Genomic DNA, 20,133 nt, shown 5'->3' with positions numbered 1-20,133 from the left:
TTACTGTATAGTAGAATGAAAGACTTATTACCTCTATCAAGAAGACTTAAAAGTTCAGACTTGAAGAGTAAATCAAACCTCTCAATAAGAAGTGCTGTAAGAACAGGGTGAAGTGGTAGTCTTTTAAATGGAAATTTTCATTGGGCGGGTGGATATTATATTCAAACATAAATGCTCTCAAACAAACCTTGGAAAATTTGTGTAAAGATGGGGAAACTGGATAAGAACCATTTTCTGGAAATATAAAGATAATGAGTCATATGTACCCTTTATGTTGTGTGTTGTGCATAAATGTATTTTGTATTGTGTATCAGGTGTTACGGCAACTTTGAGACAGAGTGCACAAGGTTCCATAAAATTTGGAGAAAAAACCAACTCTTGAATAAATTGTGCATTAGGCATGCTGGTTTTTTTGTCTCATCACAGTCTTTTGCCTCCTCCAACAGCATCAATCTTGGACAAAGAAAGGAAAATGGTAAATACACACTGATTGACAGTTTTTGCACTTTTCAACTTTGACTAGTGAAATTCCCAGGATGCCTGAGTACACACAGCAGGCTTGCCAATTTCCTCACAAATAACCTAGCAAATTCTCTGCAGTGGGCTGAGAAAAGACTGTGAGCAGTTGCATGCTCTGTCCTCAACAGAAGATGCTGCAAAAAGAGACAAACAAGTGCATAATGGAAAGTTTGTTTCACAGCCTGTCACACTTGGGTATTTTTGTTATACATGTAAATCTATGACATACATAAATTAGGATGTGGCATTTTGGGATAATACAAAAAAAACTGACTCAGCTTTCAGCAACCTTTTTTTCTTTTTGACCAAAGGTTTCATCATCAAAAAGAACTCATTGGATTGCTATAAACTGGACCTTGGGAGTAAACCAATATGTATGCTGTGTAAAATGATTAGTTGACTTGGCCCTGGAGCAGACAAGAAAGCAAACCAACCTGGCAGTCTAGCTGTATTCAAGAGTGACAAAAGGTCACTTCCATTTAGTTAAAACTGATTTTTCCATCAACAGATGACCCACCACTGTCCCTAGCAGTGAAAAATGGTTTCTATGTATTGAATACATGCTATAAAAAATATACTTCTCTGATTTGCAACATTATAAAGTTCATGTCATGAGGACTACTTGTGGAAGTGAGAGTAGCAGCTACCCAGTTTAGCACACAGTAACATACGCATTTCTAACAGACATAATATATGTAATAAATTTTAAAGTGTTCTCTGCGTGGCTCAGCACAGAGGGCACTGGTCTGGAAGCTACTGGATGCAGGTCCTGTTCCTACCTTTGCCAATTACCAGCTGTTGGAGACATAACTCAAATTCTGTGGTTAAAGATGATACATTTTGATAACAGAAGTCCTGCTGCCATAAGAAGATGATAAATTTTAGAAATTCATCCAGTCTGTGCATCAACTCTCTAACTTTTGGTTGAAGTGGAGAATACTTTTCTTCTGAAAATAAATAGAAATATTTTATTTTCTAAGTTCATATTTAAAAAAATACCCCAAAATAATGACATTTCTGTTAAAATTCTATTTTATATTAACACAAAGTTCTCATTCATTCCATTATTCACTATCTGCATTTCATCATGTGGAGAGAAGGAAATAGATTTCTTGGAAGTTTTTTGTATGAAAAGCCTGTAATATTTAATCTTTGATGGAATTTATTCCAAACAGAATTTTAACAAAAAATATTCATCAGCATTTTAATAATTTATTGAATTTGTAATCTCAGAAGTTGCAATGCTCTTCCTGATTAACAATAATATTTTATATTTATTTTCATAGCTACAGGATTATGGGTAAGCAAATCCAGATCTCTGTGTCTTTTCCTCTTCTGAAGCATCCAGTTGCAGAATGGATCCTGGCCTAAGCAAAAGCCTGAAGCTAGAAGTTATGTCCTCTATGTATTTCTTTGAGTACACTGTGCAAAGTACTAGCAAAAGTTGAGGTCTGGTGACACAGCATGCAGTATCTTTCTGTTTGCAGAAAAACAGATCAAACCAACCAAAATATATGAAGCACTGGATAAGGGGTTGGGAAGAGTGACAGTGTAGTACTGCAAATTAAGTAAAGCATGTGACTGGCTGAAGGACAGAACAAGACAAGCCCCAACGATCCTAATTTAAACAGCTGATATTTGACAGATTGGTGAAGCTAGATCAGAATCAGCAACACCAAAATGAAAGAAGCTATCATGTTTTCCATGAGGGTCATCGCTGGGTCCTGAATTCTCAAACAGATTACTCACATGACTGTTAATAAACTGATTGCAGTTTTTTCAGACCACGAGTAACATCTTTCCTAAAGGCATCTTCAGACCTGGTGACACAATCCTGAATCTGATTGCTCCATAAACATTATAATAAATATTATATTCCAAAATATTTGCAGTAAAAGCTATTACCACTATTGTCATGACAATCTTTCCCCCCTGCCTTCAGATCTGAAAACTCTAAATAACATGAAACAGGGAATTTCACAATGCATTGTTCTGGTAGGTGAGATCTATTCAGGGAGGATCCCACACCATGCTAATTTGTGGCTGCCTTTACTATAACTCACAAGTATCTCAGTTTAATAAAATCTATTTCTTCTTTCTTGCCTCATTTAAGAGCACAGCAATTCGTTGCAACTCTATAAGAAAACACAACATAGGGCACAACAGCCAATTAAAATTAGACCCATAGAACCTAATTACTTGTATTTGAGATGGCTGGCAAGTATAGGAGAAGTACTGAGCTAGATACTACAGCAGGATGAAAACATCCAAATTTCATAAACTGGCCCCATTACAGTCATATTGCAGAACTCCAGAAAAATAGTTTGTTGGGCTAATAACAAGCAGGTTTTCAACAAACACACAAAATAAATATTTGTATTTCCATAATGAAAAGAAAGTTTGAATTGTGAGGTCATAGTTATTGGAACCTAGTGGAAAACGCCTTTCCAAAGAGAAATTATGTTTGGAAATGAATGACATGATACAGCATAGCAGTTGAAGCCATAGAGGCAAAATGGCAATTTATATCTAGTTGCTGTTTTGTTTTCTGAGCTGCTTTTTTCAAATGTCTCAGAAGTAGTTAAACAGTTCTGGATTCAAATTAGTCTTGCCATTTCATTTCCACACGTGTTCAAAATGATTGTATGATCATACTGATCCAGGTAGGGAAAAAATAGTGAGAAAATACCATATTATTCATAGGGCTTTCCTCATTTCATCTTAACAGAAGAAAGAATAAGGATGTGAACATACCCTATACGTAGTTTCTTCCAGCACAGGTCATCTCCCCAGAAAGACTGCATCCTACTTTGTTCTCACTTGTCCTGCAAGGCTCATCTTACCTAGCTAGCGTGCCTTCCTCAGGAACTCCAGGCCATCCTCCAGAAGCACTCTTGGTCCTCATCTTCCTTCACGCCACAGCTTTAGCATACTTTTATTTCTGCCGAAGCTCTTCCCAGGTCCTGCTGCATGGAGGTAGAAGGCGAAAGGTGTGCATATGGAGTCCATCATGCAGAGAAGAGACATGAGGCCAGGTTTAGAATCATGAAATCATAGAATAGTTTGGGTTGGAAGGGACCTTTAAAGGTCATCTAGTCCAAATCCTTGCAACAAGCAGGGACATCTTCAACTAGATGAGGTTGCTCAGAGCCCCGTCCAACCTGACCTTGAATGTTTCCAGGGATGGGGCATCTACCACCACTCTGGGCAGCTTGTGCCAGTGTTTCACCACCCTCATTGTAAAAAAAAATCTTCCTATTATCTAGTCTAAATCTACTATCTTTTAGTTTAAAATCATTACCCTTTGTCCTATCACAACAGGCCTCACTAAAGTGTTTGTCCCCATGTTTCTTAAAAGCCCCCTTGAAGTACCGACAGGCTGCAATAAGGTCTCCCCGGAGCCTTCTCTTCTCCAGGTTGAACAATCCCAACTCCCTGAGCCTTTCTTCATAGGAGAGGTGTTCCAGCCCTCTGATCATTTCTATGGCCATCGTCTGGACCTGCCTCAACAGGTCCATGTCTTTGCTGCGCTGAGGGCCCCAGAGCTGGATGCAGTACTCCAGGTGGGGTCTCACCAGAGTGGAGCAGAGGGGCAGAATTACCTCCCTCAGCCTGCTGGCCACACTTATTTTGATCCAGCCCATGATACAATTGAGTATGGATGAGCTGGATGAGCAGTTCAGTCACCCAGCACCCTACAAGGGTCAACTCTGTGAGAAAGGATCAGCATGGTCAATCAACTTCAAGAGGAAGAAAGGCACCATGTCCTGGATGTAGTGAAGTGCCTTTCTGCAACCAAGGATTGGTTGCACCTTCAGGTCCTGGAGCAGTGTGAGAGTTACCCAGGTGCCTGTTTGACTTTGCTAAAGGATAGTGTGGAGAACTCTGGACTGGGCACTTGTTTCTGGTTATAAGCCGTGATAATTCTGGTGTCCCAGAGCCATCCTCTCTCTGTCCATCTTCAGGGATTATTCCCCCATTGCGATTAGACAGCACTCATCAGTCCCAAACCTCTGTTCACCCTGTGTCAGTGTTCAAAGGCTGGCACTGTCAGAGCTATGACCAGGATGTATCCACTCACTATCGTCTCCTGGCTGTGGGCTGGTGGCAGCCGGAGAGCCAGCCTAATGCTGCCAGCCCAGCAGCAAAGTGGTGTCAGTCCCACATGAGCCACACTGAAACCACCCAAAACTGAGCATATGCAGGCTTTTAAGAAGCTTGTTGGCACTGCAACCAAGACGTCTGGAAAACCCAGTAATCATACTGGCCATACCCAGACATCTAATAAGGCTAGCACTACACTGGAGTGGTAGAAAGCACTTATGCCTACCTCACTTGGTCACATTCGCAGCCTGGCTTTCTAGCTTAAACTGCTGATAAAGGTGGAGATGAGCTAAAATATGAGAGGGGTTGTGCTGACATTGGCAGAAGCTTTGCAGTGAGAGTTGAACACTGAGCTGTGGATTCCAGCAGACCGGAATGCACCACAGGCTTGGACACTGCCCAGCTCCTCTGTGTACACCTCCCCGTACACCAGATATTTACGATGCAGGCTTTCCATCCATGCTGTGTGAGCCAGGCAGAGTGAAAATAACGGGGTTTCCACTGAGTATTGATAAAACCCGGCAAATGTTTACGTCAGTAATTGAACTGTTTGCAAACTGAGGGAGGAAACAGAAAGTCCTGATAGGATAAAATGTGATCAGAACAACAACTTGCTGCTGAGCACCTAAAGCACAGGTAACGTGCCCTGGGAAGTGAGAGAAAAGCTGAAAACGCAGCAATTAAGACCTTCACTTAGCATTTAACAGGCAAATACATGCAATACCATGTGCCTTTGCACAATCAAGTTCTAACAAGTTAAGAGATTTCCTTCAAAATAACAATACTGTGCAGTACCTATTGGGATGCATGATAGGAACGTGTTAGGCTGTTCTTGGTTTTGAACAAATGTCAATGGAACTGGATCTATGTAATGGGATATGGCATGACAGAAAACATCACTCAGCTGAAGGAATTTTTTAGAGTGGCCTGTAAAAAGCAGCTGAGTTTTGCAAGCAGAGCATCGCTTTTCATTGTTTGCTTTTTAAATTTAATCACTGGTATGGCTGCAGATGTTCATGAGAGAGTGAATCACAGAAGTTAGACAAATGTTTAGTTCTTCATGCTTATTCATTTCACGCTTGTTAGAACAGAGGGAGGGCTGAGTATTTGCCTACAATGCTTTCCAGCAGCTGTATTGCTGTTGCAGCAGCCACCCTTTCAAAGGAGCAATTTGGCCCATCCCATTGTCTCTGTCTCTTTTCTTTTTTTAGGATCCCCAAGGACAAGCAGAACTTACAGGTTGTTGGCCCTGTCTTCTTTCAACACAATGAGAAGACATAATTGAAAGAATTTCAGCTAATTTCATCTCATGAAATTTTCTGGCTTTGCTAATCTCTTTCTATGACACAGGGAATGGAGAAACATTAGGGCCCTAAATTAAGTACTGGATGAGGTAAAAACTCCTCAATGTCAAAAGCAAACAAACAAAATGTAGTGACTATAAATGAAAGCAAGAAAAACAACAAAACTGTATAACAGCTGTTGATGTGGTTAGAAAAAACAATTATTCTATGAGAAACAATTAAATCAAACAATTAAACAGGAGGTTGGCATAAGGCAGCTACGTAAAGCCTAGGAGTATGGGAAAGCAAACAGGTTAAGCAGGTTTTGCTGCTGTCTCAATATCCCTGAGGAACCTATGGATAATACTAGGTTTGCTTTGCTTGAGTTTCATTGGAGTTACATCAGAGATGTCAAAAACTGGCATTGTACTTAAGGGACCACCCCCCACCCCCCGACTTCTGTTATTGATGATTGCAAAGACAGGGGAGCCTTTAATAAACATCTTCTTGCTCAGATTACATAAATGAGCAACTGCTGAAGAGAATTCAGTGGGATGTCTGATCTACTCTCCTTCCATATCTGGGAGACAGTCCTGACAACTAGCTAATGTCTGTTCACTTACTCATTTGGCTTGAGATATTAATCACTGCTACAATGATTGTTACTTCCTATTTTTCAGATGGCAAGGTATGTATAGGAATACCCTGTGTAGTATACATACTATTCCACCTGAGTGTAATTTGGATTGGCTAACTTGTTAAATATGTATGCATTTGTGAAGCAAAACCAACAATTCTTGTGCTCATTTTACAAGAGAAAATGCCAATCTATAAGTTTTAAATAAATATAGATAGATATCTAATAGGAGGAATAAAAGAAACAGGATATTTCAAAGTAATATTTGTACACTGAAGCTGTATAGAGATGAAAAATACTCACTGTGTACAGGGGAAAATATGCCTTGTGATTAACTACAGAGTTAGATAACCTGACCATCCACCTCCATTCCTCATTATATGAAAGTAATTTCCTGATTTCTTTTGCATTTACAAACCCTTCTTGACTCCAACATGATGTAGGGTAAAGCGTGTATTGTTTTTATGGGATCTTCTATTCCATTCCCAGTCAATATTTTTCTAAGTATTTAAAATATTTCTAAAAATTATAAAATTTATAATTTACAGGCCTTATTCAGTTTTTAGTTCATATAAACTAGATAGTTACTTTACATTTACTTCCATAGCCATTTAGAACACAGAGCTGTAAAGGAAAAATAGGGAAAATATGCAAAATATGGAATAAGTTAAAATTAAAACAAAATATACAAGTTCTAGCTGTGTCTGTGCCCTGTAATTTGCCTACAGCTTTCCTGTTGTAAAATGGGTTGTTTATGTCATTTTATTAGGTTTCCATTCATGAACAGAAGGCACATCAGGCAAAATTGTTGATCACATCTTTGCAATACCATGGAAGACAATCCCTGCTACAGGTGTAGATTACTGATGGTTTTGCTTCATACAGTCATTAAGGGTGGACATGCAGTCTGGAAAGGTTTAGCAATGCAGGAGCTGGGAGAGAGTCCTCTGGTAAGCTCCCTGTGTGGCCTGGTAGGTGTTTCAGCTCTTTTCTTTATGTAACTCTCACTTTCCTGGTGTTTGGTAACCTGCTTTTACGTTAACCAGCTAGTTTTCATTTTAACTGCCTGGGTGAAAGCACCCAGGCGACCATCCAATCCAAATGTAACCAGCATCCAAGAGCCATCTGGAGAAGAAAAAGATGACTGCAATGTCCCTTTCCTGAAAATAGCATCCCTACCCTCCACTGTTTCTCCAGGGTAGAAGTATTCTTATAAGGTGATGCTACCCTTCAAATCACATTTTGAAATTAAGATATTATGAAACAGAATAAGGAGGATGATGTAATTCTAGGTTGAAATGGAAATGGCACATCAGAGTCCATACATATAACCTTTAGTTATAACCCCCTGATCATCTGCTCTTCATGTCCAGGTTGCTTCATACTGTATCGCTGGGTATGTAGGGCTCCCTTGATAGAAACTTCGTGCTTCACCTGTAACCCATTTTGCCTTTAAACATGCATGCATTTTGCACTCAGCAACACCCCTTTACACTATAAGTTTTAGGAAGAGACAAATAAAACCTCCTTCTGAGATATGTTTTTTGAGATGCTCCTTGCTGCCTAATAGGATGGGGGAAATGTCTTCTGCTTCAGGGACACAAGGGCTCTACTAAAAACTGAATCACAACTTCCTCCATAATTTTTACGTTCTAGTGCTGTATAATAAAGATAATAAATTGACGCCTATAAAGCACCAAAAATTCCCAGAAGGATTACACGTAGTAAGCACTTGAGATATGCCAAGTTTCATGTGACATTGTAATTGGTTGTACAATGTATTTTAGAATTAACTATATTTTTCTATCAAAGTAATAATAAATTTTTAGGATAATGCTTTCTGTGTTTTGAATACCTAGGATGAAATTTTGTAGATTTTTCAAGTTTCAAATGTCCTCTTAAAAAAAAACCCAACCAAAATAATAAAAAAGCACTTCAGCAAAATATTTAATTTATTTCTATGATCCTCTGAGAATGAACAGCTTAATTTTAATTTACACGCCTAACATATTATACTTCAACTTGTAGCTCAACGTAAGTTTCTGATACCATTAACCCAAGGTAGCTTATACATTAAAAAAAAAAAAAAAAAAAAAAAAAAGGTAGAATTGCATGGCCCTCACCATGCTATCTGATATACAACTTTGTTCTGAGACTAAGATATAGCTGCCTACACTATCCCTGACAAGTTCTTGCTTTATCTTTTCTTAAAACTTTCTGTTTTGTTTCACTTACTTTTCAAAATTGACAGAAATGATCATCCCACATTTGGAAAACTTATTTAAATAATTTAATTTGATAATTTAAAAGAATGGCCTAAGGGTTTGGAGGTGTGTGTGGGGAAAATCCAAGCAAGTAAAATGTATTAGGAAGTTGAAGATAAAGTTGATAATATTTTAGATCTGAAAGTCAGCCTGTTTAGAAACTGGTTTATCAGAAATCCTAGAAACGACAGCATATAATAACAAAATCCTGTTACATAAACCTTTATCAAAGACAGGAAAATAAATATAATTTAGATATTATTCTGAAAATGTTATAGAATTTTTTAAAGTTTTGGAATCTTAATTTAGGTTTTAAGTCATCTTTTAAATGTAGTAAAATGATTATTATATATGAGATTTTATAAAAGTTATCTTTTTCTATTAAGTTCTTTATTCTAGAAAGAAAACTTTAATTTGAGGTCAGAAGTGGATGATATGGATGAGATTTAGATAAGGAATTTAAATCTTTCCTTCTTGCATTAACCCTTCATTTCATTTTTACAAATCCAGATATGATATTATGGTAGAGCCCAAGAAGAGCTGAAATACTGGCTAAGATTTTTCTGAAAATACAGAATAAGTTGTATTGTTTGCTAAAGGTTTGTGCAGAAATGCTAAGTGAGAGATAATTCACACTCCTCATAAATTATATAGCTTGCTGTCAATGACTGTTAATCTGAGATGAAGCTTGCCAGTAGGGGTGGAATGTGCAAGCTGTAATGTTTCTCCCAGCATCAAGTATGTAGGAGGTGTTTAAGAAAGAGCCAGCTCTAGCAATGTTGGCACAGGGTGCCTTGTTCTGTCTACTTTTCCTTAATGATACTCTTCAAATTACTTGGAAGTTCATCCCACACATGATTAACCAGCACGTTCAGGACAATTAAATGAAGAGTAGGCTGTATTACAGCGCCTTACCCAAAACTGTGTTTCCAAATCATAACACTTTCTTTCTGAGCAGGACCTTGACCTTCAAGACATGTTTACTGTCCTCAACATACCGTAAACTTATGCCATGCATATTAATGTGTGAAAAGCATGTTGCTCGCCTACTAGTCTCTCATGCCACTCAAGGTGTGTCTTGCTAGTTCTAGCTTGCAGAAACTAAGAGTTTTCATTGATATGCTACAGGGTGTTCAACCAGTTCTCACTATATCTGCAAATAAACAAGCATGAGATATAGACACATATTTTATCCAAGTGGAAGCCATCATATGATAATGTTAATACTCAGAAGTGACAATCACAACTTCTCTGTATGTTTTGTTTTTATAACATGTATCTCATTGTATATCGCATAGGAACATCAGCTTTCATTTCACAATCAAAAGGTGACAGCACTCTTCCAAACCTTTACAGCAATGGAAAACCGGGACAATGAGGATTAGAAACTGCTCAGTGAATTTCCAACTCATTTGTACCTCAGGAAAGTTGTAATTAACTCTCCATTCTCTTCCATATTCTGGCCAACACAGGAGCATTTTAGAGAAGTATACAAATGTACTAGTGATGATCTAAGCCCAAATCTGAGGTGAACCATGGTCCTAAATTCTCTTTCTAAGTCAGCCAACAGAGTTGAATTAACTTCCAAAAAGGTTCACAATACTTATGCTCTCTGGGAATGCTGAGAGGGAAAATGTGGTTTGCTGTGGATTCCTGTAATTCCGCCATGATACAGAGTTGAAGACCAGAGGGGATCACTACCATTAGGTAAGTTGCCTGTGTAATGCAAGCCATTGATCTTCCATGGATCCCCTTTCTGCTCAAGGTCCAATACCTCTAAAGAAAAGATACAGCTTCGGAATCAATATCCAAAATTACATAAATATATTCCTTTTATATAAACTTCTCCAATTCCCATCTACTCTCCATTGAGAGGTTCTCCATTCCCTTGATAGTTCCTCAAATTCTTTCTTATTTTGATTCACTACCTTTTCATGAGAGCTCTGACTTGACAACATCATGACACACATTTAATCCTGTATTGGTCTCTTTTCCCCAATGGTATCATAATTACAGCTTTCCCAATTGCACAAAGGCATGCATTTAGGTCTTTAGACCTTCTGTGAAAAGAACTCTTCCCATTAAGCAGTGAGTTTTAAGTGTACACAGTCATCCCTCAGTTATCAGGGGTAATGGAGGACTGGGAAAAACTAGATAAAACAAAAATACAGATAATAGCAAGCACATGAATTGCCCTGTGAGAGTACATTTAGTACATTTTCTTCTCAAAGCTTAAAAAGTCCTGTTTATGCAGTTTTCACTCAAAAGAGGGGTACTTTTACATAGCAACAGGCAGATTTTGACCTGTTTGTATTAAGCCTTCTTTATTATGCATTTTATGGACAGTTCTGTATGTGATATGTGCATAGGAGAGGAAGGAATGGGGGAAGGTATGGTTAATATAAAATTTAGATAATCCACTTGGAAGAATTAAGTTACCTGAAACTACTGGTCCATGTATCTCTTCCTTTAGTACTAATCCTGCTGGTTCTGATATAACAGGCATGTACGTATGCCCAGTGTAAAACTAATACATACCACTTGATTTCATGGCAACTGCTTTCTTCATCACTTGCAACTACTCTTCCATGAGGAATTCCTGGGAGCCAACAGTGCTGTCATCCTCTTTGACCACGAGGCACATGCTCCCAGTGTGCTTCAGATATCTTCCCACTTGATGCACATGGTTTTGATGGTTACATTTGGATGATGTTTTGGACAGGACACCACACTCTAGCTTTTCATAAGGAACTTTGATTTCGAATTATTCATGACTTTCAACCTGCTTTTGTCGGCAGTAGTTTTGGCTCTCAGTGTTTGTCTTGTGTCAAAGAACAAGCTTTCAGTCAAGACTGGACAATCTTCTTTCTCAGCACGTTCTAACTCCTTGCTTAAGCGTTAACTCTGGGTTTCCTTAACATATCTATGAGCTTTGGCCTGTATTCTGATCATGATTTAGCTTGTTATCACAGACTTCATTAGCCTCAAAAACTTATAGGGAAGACTGCATCTGCTGCCCTAGAGTAGAGATGAACAGCTTTTTTTTTTATCTCATCTTTTCAGAAAAATCTCTGTATTTTACACAGAATGTTGTACCCCCTGAACATTTCTGATTTCCAATTTAATTCTTAACTCAGGTTAAGACTATGGCTTATTAATAGCCAGGCCATCTGTTGTCAGAAATAAGACCGTGTTCTGACTAGCTAGCACTCATAATTTACAGTTACGACATTGAAGTGTCTACCAGTCCTGCACGTTTCCAGAGTGTCAATGATGCTTTTAACTGATCTACTAAAGGTGGTTTTTAGATGCCTTTAATTACATTAATGTGTTTTGCTTATTCAACATCCACAGCCAAGAGCATTAGATAGATCTGAACATGAGCTCAAGCACTGATCTGCAATTGTCCATACTGCTCAATTGCTGGTGTTTTCCCTGCCACACGCACAAACTGGCTGTGCTTGAGGAAGAGTGCTTAGCTGTAACTATACGAGCTGTGATGTATCATTTGCTTGCAGGATCAGAGAACAGCTTCTTGCATGTTATATTTAGCAGCACATACATAGCCAAAGAGTCTGACAGCGATCTGCTTCCTTCAGCCATTAAATTTAACTGATTACTAACACGAGCCACCCAAGAAGACAGCTAGTTCCAATCAATGTGGTCTGTGGCAGCTGAGTTCCAAACATCCAGAGCCTATTCCCTTAAAATTCAAAGTGCTTGATTTATTTTTCTGTCCACAAAATGGTGCCGGTGCTAGGGGAGGAGCGGGAGAGAGGAGGTCATAAGGAGGTTGAAGACCAACACAGGGGCTATAAGGGAAGCCCCTGTGGCTGGGACTGAGCCCTGTCTGATCTTGCACTTTGCGCTTGCAGGTGGAGGATTTCAGTCTTCTCATCCCCTCACACTTGCCCTGACTCCCAAGTGACATGTTCTCTTTATTACTTAATGAAAATTATGTCACACACTAGTTATCACAGTTTAATAGTCAAACAATACTAAGGGACTATATCTGATAAAATATATTTTAAATAAAATACACTGAGTCTGGTTATACATAGACAGTGAACTGAGAGTGTTCACGCTCAGGTTGCTGGTAAAAATATTCACTAAGCTTTAGCCAATAAATGATTCTTGGAATGCCCTGCAAAAACATAATGAAGAGTTTTCCCTTAAAGTTACAATTAAACATGCAAAGTATCTAATCAACACATATGTTGTCAGCTTCCAGTTCTTTCAGCCTGTTCACTAAAAAGTCATGCAATGAAATTCAGATTTGTATGTGAGTCCAAGTAAACTAAACCAACATTATTGCACTAACATTCTATTGCTTGAAAGGACATGCTTTCAATAGATGGGTCTTTAGTATTAGGTGATTGGTATTAATTATATCGTCTTGTAGCTTTCTATTAATAAAACTTCAGAGCAGCTTGTATGTAATTTTACTCACAACAACTCATTTTCAAGCATGTCATTCTTTGGTGACATAATTTTGTCTTTCAAATACTGTAAAGCATTATTTTTCTTCGATTTATATGCCTCTTTTATGGATGTCGTAAGATTTCATTCGAAACAGAAAAGTAATCAATAAAATCCTTTGCTCCCATGCTACATTGTCTCCTACTGAAGATTATGACACAAAACAAAAGCTTCATCATCTAAATAGCTACTCAATAAACATTTATTTTTACTTCTATGATTGCCAAAACCTTGCCATGAAAATTCAATACAATAATTGTGATAAAAATGTACCAGTTTTGCTATCAAGCCAGCAGTAAGCAACATCACTGAAGATTTGTTAATGAGAACTCCTTGGTTTGTTTTTCTCTTCCTCTTAACAGTGTGTAAGTGGTTGGTTGCACATCAAACTTTCCCAGCAAAAGATATGTGAACAAGGGGTGAACAATCATTCAGTTTTCTGTTTTAGGTGGGGATTTATCCCACAAATTCTGATTAAAGAAATGCTGCAGAAATATGAGTTATGCTGCATATTTTGAAAGTATGTACACAGCAAAAGCCTGAAAAGGAACTGCTTAAATATCAGGAAATCACCTAGTAAGAGTACAATGGGAAATTAAGTTTGAGATTTGGTTCTATCGTTTCTGTCTATTGTTTCTTATATTTCTATGAGGCCGGAACTATGTTATTTCAGCGATCCATGCTCTGAAAGTTATGGTCATTTCAAGGTGCCTGGTATTTTTGTGTCATTTCTGCAACTGCTCTCAAGGATGTTAGACGCTAGATGCATCTGTTTCTGAAGTTGGGAATAGGGTATTTCTAACTTCTTACCTGCTTTCATACTAGAAAAAACATGGTGCTTTACTTGTTTGATAGAACCAAGGGATTTAGTTCTCTCCCACAGAGCAAAGTACCAGGCCATTGAAGAGAGCAGGACTTATGTCACCAACTTCAGTGAAGCTAGAAATGTATTATCCTAAGCTGCAAGAACACCGTCAGAGTGAGAACGCAGTTCAAGCCTTTATGCTCAGTTACTTTTTTCCAGAGGTCAAGATAATCAAATTAGTTTTAGAAAGATTTTTTTCATTTTATTTTTTCAACAGAAAAGGGACTGTTTAAATTGAATCTGCAATACTTATATTTACTCTGGTTTTATTGCTTAACAACTCATTGGTTTCCTTTTGTCCTAAAATACCTCGCAGAGCTTCAAACATGCTTTGCTGCTGCTATTGAGAAAACTGAGTTGTAAAATCTTTACAGCGATTTCAGGCAGTTTTGCATTTGAGGCTTGCTTTTAAATGCTCAGTGACCTGAATTTTGCAAAGGACTCAGGACTGTAAGATATGACACTGTGACATCTGTAGAAGGACTTGTTGGCCAGGTGGCTCCTCAGTGTTTTCACAACTGTATTACATAATAGGTTGTGTAATTGGAGTTTGCACAGCAGCCTGGTGTTACAAAGCCAGATTTTTATTGACCAACAGACAAGTAAAGCAGAAAATAACTCAAATGATGACTAAACAACACTATATACAAAAAGACGGCAAGATGTCTAAATATGACTAGCTGAACATGGTCACGTGCATGAATCCACTTGTCTTTTACAAGTTAAGCTAATAAAGCTGCACAAACAGATTATATTAATTTGACTAACAGCACTTCATGTCACTATTAGAGCTGAAAGTTGGCAAGTTTTCTGTCTGAAAAGATGTACCAAAGATAACATCATTCATACAGCCAGCCTGTTTTTCTTAGGAAGTTTCAAAGTGGTTATTTTCCATTTCCATAGAAACTGTTATAGCAAGTGCCTTTCTCCACTCCTGGGGATCCTTCAGTAACATACAGTTAGTTAGAGAGGGCTCCACAGGGGCTTTTACCAGATTTTGAGTTTTTCCCTTTTCATTTTGCACCTCAAAAAGCAGAATTCTATAGGTAAATAAAAATCAATTCGTTTTGAGTCTTTTAGGAAAAAAAAATTATAAATTTATAATGTTTTATAAAATGCCAAAGAGAAGGAAATAGAATGAAACCAAAAAAATAACTACAGCCCACTGATGCATGCTGTTATTCTAGTGACAACCACATCACATAGGAAGCTCAATTAGAATTAGTTTAGACTGACTTTGAGGCTCATTACTGGTTCAAAATAAAAAAATAATATAACACTAAGTTTTTCACCCATAAAAGTTTCTTTACTTATATTTCTATTTAATAACATACTTTTGTCTTCCTTTTTAGTCACTTTACATTTTTAATGAGTTTTTTTCTAAATGGAATACAAAATAAGTCTATACCAGGATTCATAAAACAAAACAAAAACTTAAATACTGTTTAAACATCGTTTGTAAATCATAGTAAGGATGGTTAAAGTTAAGTGTTGTGTATATATCCTACAAAGTCACTTCCTAATTTGAAAATTCCTAAATCTACAATTGTTAATTTGTTTTGAGAAGATGACTGGACTGGAGGAAGAAGGGAAACTGAAAGGTGATTATTTGTATGTGGGTGGGCAAAGAGAAGGCTGAGCGAGGCAGAGGATGTTTTGAGCGCTTTTGGGCGAGGAGCGGGAGAACTGGCAAGGCAGCTGGCTCTCTTAAAAGTAGGATGGTAGAGAGGACCTGTGTAAGAAGCAGAAGTCAGAAAGGTCTGTGTAGGAGACAGGAGTCTGGATAGTTTTAGAGAGAGATTTCTGTAACAAACTATGGATGTGTTTCAGGGAGAGGTAAAGGCAGAGGATGCTCTTCCTTCCCTCCTTTAGTCATCAAATTCCTCCTTTTGTGCTCTTCTAGGGTGTAAGAACAGCGTTCCCTGTTCCTCTTCTCCCAGCAATTCCCACTAGGAACAAACAAACCACCTTCCTGGGTCTTTGGAACCTCTTGGCAAGGGCAGGCCAGTTTCCTTTGGGAGGAAAGCAGCAGGATGCTGCCACTCTGAGTGCATCCAGGTGAGTGCTGCAGTGGGGCCAGAGGTGCTGGACTGGACTGGTGGCTGTGAGGAAAGATGGCAGGGCATCTTCTCAGGCAGGGCTGCAGCAGACACCCTTCCCGTCACCCCAAGCCACGGTCCTCAGGTGCATGCCAACCCTGTTCTCCAGCAAAAATATCTGGAACGCCTATAAATTGATTCACTGACTACCAAAATCTTTCTGTATTGCTAGCCCTTTCCCCCAGATCCTGAGTCCCGGTAGGGAAAAGTGGAAGCCCTGTCCCAGGCAGCCAACTGCTCATCCCACAGCAACAGCTATAACTGGAAAGTGGAAAGTACAAGCTGGGGTACTCTCGGGTCAAGGAGAGAAATCTTCTTACTTCTGAATGATGGCTTTAAATGCTTATACATTACTAGGGAAAAGGATAATTCTTTCTGATGTATTTTTTGGGGAAAAAAAACCCAAACAAACACTAAAAAAACAAACCAGCAAGTTTTAGACTTTTATGAAAGAGAAGATATTTTTGGCACTAGAAATCCAGAGTGCAGAAGGCACCTTCTAGCAGCAGGTGACTGGTCAATAAATGTCCCAGACAGACTGTCCTTGAAATTTCCTGTCTTGGCTGATTCCAGTCTTTACACATCGGCTTCTGAACTTTGCTCCTGTGACAGACTGGAGGCACATTGGGAAGGTTTTTGATTCTGCTACAGCAACCAAATAGATAAGTCCTTTTTGGGGAACTTGGGCTGAAGCAAAGTGGGAATTAGTATAATTTAATCTTTGTGTTAGGACATATCTTAAAAGTTTTTAGAAAAGTGACTCATGTAGATTAGGTATTCCAATCAGATTGCAGCTATTGTGGACAAAGACTGAATAGGACCAGAAGCAAACAAGACACTTCATTTTATCTACATAGTTTCATTGCCTATGAAAATAAAATTTTATTAAAGGAAATACAGTGTGCTGGTCTCAGTATCACTTAGGTACTGAGCAAATTCATACTGTGAACATCATCTAGCCGAAGCTGTTACCAATGTAGACAGCATTTAGCCAAAAAGAAAAAGAGCAATAGGAGCCTAGCCTGGCAAAAACCCCTGCGTGAATCCCAGGTTACTCCAATCTCACAGACACAAATGCTTCCAAGCAAGCTAAAGCCAATCTCCAGCAGACAGCTATTGTCAATGAACATTAAATGGGAGCACTTTTGATTTGAAGAGGTAGTCTAGCAGAAGGGGCTCCACTTAACTTTGCCTCTTAGAGCTACTGCTGCTCAGAGCTCCCAATTTTCTCTGTGTTCCTCTCCGTTCTTAAAAAGCATGGGCAGGACAACAGTGCTTTGCTCATTATCCCTTTTTGCAGCAGGACCTGTTTGTGCTGGGAAAGGTAAAGCAACCTCTATTAATTCATGACTCAAATGAGTGGTTACTTCATGAGTTTTGAAATGACGGGCATTAGGAAAGCCTTTGCGTCTCTCAAGGGGCTCTGTTGTGTGAGCAGAGAAGGTCTAAGTTAGACCCTTCAAAAGCTCTCCACCTACCTAGCTAAGAACAAGTCGACAACTTATCGCCTGGAATAAGTAAATCTTCTTTATTATGATACAAACACAAATGATGTTTCTGCCAGCTTTGACATGACCTAGACTATATCGTTTTAGTTTCTCCAAAACAAACTCCCTACCCTTCTAGCCATACAGGATGTAAGTCTTGGAATTTAAAATAAAATTTTTCATTTCGGCAGATCAGGTTTGATTGAGCATCAGCATATTTGGGTTTAGCTGCAATATCTGTCTTCACAATTTAGTTCTTTCAAGCCTGCTTTCACCTGAAGCATTGCAGTATGTAAATCAAGCTGTAATGTCATGTGGTACTTGCAGGAGATTATGAGGACAGTGTTCTGCTCATGAGTGTACTGAAAGTTAAGGAATCAAACTACAAACCTTAAAATTCATCACAAATTCATAATTATCAATTGTGCTACATACCATATTCACCTCAACAGAGTTTATTAAAATGAAGAAAATATGCAGGTAGATTTAGTAGTAATTGTTACTAAAATATAACCTACTATATATAATTCAAGGGGTAATTTCTCTCCGTTGGATACTGTATAGTTCTTTGTAACCATGTGAAAGGAAGAGCAAGCCACCCAAAAGACTTGCTTCAGGCATTTTTTTATTCTGCACCCATTGTGAAATCTTTTCAGCCCTTGGCAGGAAGTCTGACATTCGCATACAAAGCCAAATAAAATAGTTACAATTTTATACCTTAAAATAAGAAAGAAAGAGATGAGAGTTGTTAAAAAAAAAAAAAAAAGAAATTTAGCACTTACTAGATTTTGGTCTACAATACGTGATGGGCTGACGTCACAAGAAAATAGATGCAGTTCACTGTGAAAATAATTTGAATGGTCCACTTGAGGATTTAAAAAGATTGCAAAGAAGTCGAATAATTAAACCATTTCAAACAATGCTCAAATGTTATTTCCTGAATTGTGAAATCTAGGGAGTGAAATCTGAATTTTGCTGTTAACTAAGTAGAGTCCTTCAGGACACACTGTGCCTATTTCTCAAAGTACTACAACAAACACAATATCCTCCTGAAGCAACAAAAAATATCACCCTCAGCTTTCAGCTGGGAGGAGCATCTGAGCAAGCGATGACTAAAGATCCTGGTAGAACTGGGAAAAAAACCCAAACAAACAACAAAGTAGAACATCATTTGATGACTCCTATGTACAAAAATGCAGAATATAAATATTCAAAAGGGGATTGTATTCTAGAGGTCAAGTGGAGGAAGGTTAAATCCTCAGTAAATATTGAAAACAGTTAAGCTGATTTTTAGAACTATTAAGAACTGAGGACAAAACAGAAATTTCATTATTTTCTGTCGGGTTTTGATGGTTCACACACATCTTAAAGACACAGTACAATCGTGACCATCTATATTAACAAAATAAATCAAAAGGGTAATAATAATATCTGAAGATGTGAGAGAGCTTAAAGGGTTACTAAAAACATAAAACTCATTGGCTAAAGGTGACAAGATTATGATGAAGATCTGGAAAATCACAAAGAGTGGAGATTTGAAGGAAGTGAGTAGGGATGGATAGCTCACCGTCACAATATCTTGGGGACAACTAATAAGATTATGAACTAACAGAATTATAGCTAAAAAGGATTACTTTTTTTCTGCACAATGTATAATAAAACATCGAACTCATTGATGGGACATATTAGAGAGGACAGATTATAATGAAATTCAAGCAAGGAAATAAATGGAAGATAGGTCCCTTGCTGAGCATCAAAACTATTGCTATTTCCAGTGTAAAATATCCTTGAATAACCAGAAGCTGGAAGTATTTTCTAGAAAAAAAGATCCCCTTTATCAATGCAGTAGTACTTCAGCACTGGTTCTCTAATAGAGCACCTCTGACCAATGGACCAAAGACCACTAGGAAAAAAAAAAATAAATGTGAGGAACAACAGGAATAAACTAAATGATTTATGAGGCAACAAATAATAAGAAGAGAAAATTAGTGGTTCAAAATAGTAAAATCAGAGATGCATCTGCTGTGCACATATCCTTTTGCAAAGACATTGAAGCAGCTAATATTATGGGCCAGGCTGGAGGTAAAACAGCAAAGGACAAGCAGGAGACCCAGAGGCATGTGCAAATCACTAAAATAACTGGGCCAGGACACCAAGTCAGCACTGTTACTGTCATCTGTACCATTTCATTCCCAGCATGCTTCCAGGCATGGCAGGGCTAGTTATAAGGCTGGAGTTTTAAGTGGCAGGGCTAGTTTTAAGACCAGGAAAGGTCTGAGGAGCAGCAGGTGTCAGGGATTATTTCCAGTATTTAGTCTGGACAGATCTGTGCTGTTTGGATCAGGGAAGGGAGTTTAGCTATGGCAAGCTATGCAACACCACTTGCCCTCAGGACC

The 20,133-nt window shown here is 38.3% G+C and overlaps 1 long non-coding RNA gene across 2 annotated transcripts in view; it reads right to left on the bottom strand.

The window, feature by feature from the left end:
• Positions 1-480: 480 nt before the first annotated feature.
• LOC119150216 overlaps positions 481-20,133 on the bottom strand; it is a 37,501-nt gene continuing 17,848 nt past the window's right edge. Inside the window, exons 5-7 of one of the 2 annotated variants that reach the window (XR_005104967.1) lie at positions 18,520-18,577; positions 1,299-3,485; positions 481-653 (exon numbers count right to left, since the gene is read on the bottom strand). This is a non-coding gene — a long non-coding RNA (uncharacterized LOC119150216). The remainder of the gene's footprint in view (positions 654-1,298; positions 3,486-18,519; positions 18,578-20,133) is intronic. The other variant, XR_005104968.1, reaches the window with a different exon arrangement.

The sequence above is a fragment of the Falco rusticolus genome, chromosome 6, assembly GCF_015220075.1.
Source record: "Falco rusticolus isolate bFalRus1 chromosome 6, bFalRus1.pri, whole genome shotgun sequence".
Taxonomy (NCBI): domain Eukaryota; kingdom Metazoa; phylum Chordata; class Aves; order Falconiformes; family Falconidae; genus Falco; species Falco rusticolus.
This window is presented reverse-complemented; position numbering and strand designations above follow the sequence as displayed.